The 2,500-nt window shown below is 33.6% G+C and overlaps 1 long non-coding RNA gene across 2 annotated transcripts in view; it reads left to right on the top strand.

Annotated features, from left to right (window-relative positions):
* The window catches only part of LOC125029120, a 52,720-nt gene that overhangs the window by 42,084 nt on the left and 8,136 nt on the right, over window positions 1-2,500 (top strand). Inside the window, exon 2 of one of the 2 annotated variants that reach the window (XR_007115151.1) lies at window positions 1,120-1,240. This is a non-coding gene — a long non-coding RNA (uncharacterized LOC125029120). Of the gene's footprint in view, window positions 1-208; window positions 1,241-2,500 lie in introns of those variants that run through there. The other variant, XR_007115149.1, reaches the window with a different exon arrangement.

Here is a 2,500-nt window from a genome sequence, read left to right as displayed (position 1 = left end):
GCTGGCAGGTACATGTTCAGTGACACTATGTGTATGTGTATGTGTGTATGTGTATGTATGTATGTGTATGTATGTGTATGTATGTGTGTGTATGTGTATGTGTATGTGTATGTGTATGTGTATGTGTGTATGTGTATATGTGTGTGTGTGTGTGTGTGTGTGTGTGTGTGTGTGTGTGTGTGTGTGTGTGTGTGTGTGTGTGTGTGTGTGTGTGTGTGTGTGTGTGTGTGGCTGGCAGGTACATGTTCAGTGACACTTAGCAAATTGAATAAAGGGCACACACAAAGGATTTGAACAATGAAAGACATATTAAATAAACAATTCTTTTACAATATAAAAAAACATTTCACCTATTAAAACAATTCCTGAGCCTTTGCTTGTATATACAGCAAAGTATTCATAACATATCATTTATACATCTAAAAAAGCATAAATCGTATGTAAGACATAGCAACTTTCACCTTCTCTAACACTGTAAGTAATTTAAACTTCTTCATAATCACAACGAAGACTAGTACTTAAAGGTTACAACACAGTTTGTTTCATTTTCATCATCAAAACCACTGGAAGATAAACACCTGAATATCTTATATCAACAGAGTATAAAGTATAAGAAAAATCTAATTCCTTACTATCCTTAGTACTGCATGAACTAATTAAAACCTGTTTGATTATAAACCTTTTACATAATATGAAATTCATTCTATAACAAACTTGTTCTATACATTTATAAACAAATAGATTAAAATATCTATATAAAAAAGTGTAGCATCATCTGTGAATACATGAAATGTCCATTCATATAAACCACCAACTTAAAATATAAAATAGTGTTTTATGAACATATGTTGGTCCTCCTGACTTATATTACAGATACAAAATAATAACTTCCGTTGATGCTAATATATAATTACATGCAATATAATTGGTGATAAATATGAGGAATAAACTATTTGTCCTTTCTTCAAACTGAAGATGAGAGGCAATATTGGAACAAATATAACCTCAAATCACTGAACACTTGATCAGAACCTTAAAGTAATATTTCAGTCACTAATGTAACTTGATCAACTAGCAGCAGTTGATCAGATTTCTCTTAATGTTTAAATATAATTTCAGATGGCAGTTAACCACAGCAAGGCTGCTGAGGGCTACTATGGCTATTACCAACAAGCTGGTAATGGCCATATTCTAGGATTTATGCCTTCCATGGTTAATTCAAGCATATGACAAAATTCTGGTAAGAGGTGTGGAATGTCTTTATGAAATTTCTGATTATAACTTTAAATTTTTATTTTTTTAATCAATCTTTTTTTGTCATCCTCACTAACAGCACAAGTATTTTGAGAATAATTCCCTTGGTCTGATGAAAATGTGTTAGTGTGAAACCATGTGCAGACTGCCATTTGTAAACTACAAAGCTCTATATCAAAGGTGGGCAATCCTGAGTAAATGCCAAAAGGCATTACAATGCAACTGATTAAATGCTGCAGAATGGATCAAATGTTGGTCTTGATATCGAGTCAAAGTACAATAATAAGTTAGTGTCATACTTTTACCTAAGGTACTTATATCTTCTTAAGTATCTTGGTATTATCCATGAGCCCCATGTCAGGTACTCACTCACTCACTCACTCACTCACTCACTCACTCACTCACTCACTCACTCACTCACTCACTCACTCACTCACTCACTCACTCACTCACTCACTCACTCACTCACTCACTCACAATGGAGTTCTGATATTACTGGTGACTTTAATACCTCTAAAATCAGAATCTATCTACCACCAAGTCTTTATCTGATGTTTCTCTTAGATTTGCTAGTATAAAATTAAACTAATGAATAAGTAATACGACTAGAGAAATAAGTGTTGGAGAAATAGCAATAACTACAATGGGTGCAGCATATATACTATATCTACTCTTTCACATAACTGCTTTGAGTCGGCTACAGTTTATATATTTGCACATGAAATGTGTTGATTTTGATTTCAAACTGTAATACAATTTAACATTACACCTCAGTGAATGTAATGATGTATGGTATTTCGACTATTATGTACAATGACATGCATACAAACAGCAACCACTGCTTAGCTTTCCTGTAACCAAGTTTTCAAATGTATTCCATAATAAAAAGCATTATTTTTTTTTAAACTTGATTTCAGCCTAATGGTTAATGGTTAATGGTTAAAAGCAAATAAATGTGCTAGACATCTAAGGTCATGTAGCACTATAGTAAATGGTAGTGAAGGGTGGTTGAGTTAGTGATTAGTTGTCAAAGTTGGGCAAAGGAATTGACGAGTAAATGGGTTAAGGTTGGGTAAGGTAATGTATAGGGGTTAGATCAAGTGAAGGATGTATATGCATTTGAGGAATGAAAAGAGGTTGTCAAAGCAGAAAGTGCGAGACGTTGTGGGAGGGATCACGAAAAATCGGTCCCATTTGGCTGGGCTAAATAGATTATTTAAGAATTTTGTAGAGATGGGGGTAGTAG

This window comes from Penaeus chinensis, chromosome 1 (assembly GCF_019202785.1).
Source record: "Penaeus chinensis breed Huanghai No. 1 chromosome 1, ASM1920278v2, whole genome shotgun sequence".
NCBI lineage: Eukaryota > Metazoa > Arthropoda > Malacostraca > Decapoda > Penaeidae > Penaeus > Penaeus chinensis.
Note: the sequence above shows the minus strand (reverse complement) of the source record. Positions and strands in the feature narration are given on the sequence as shown.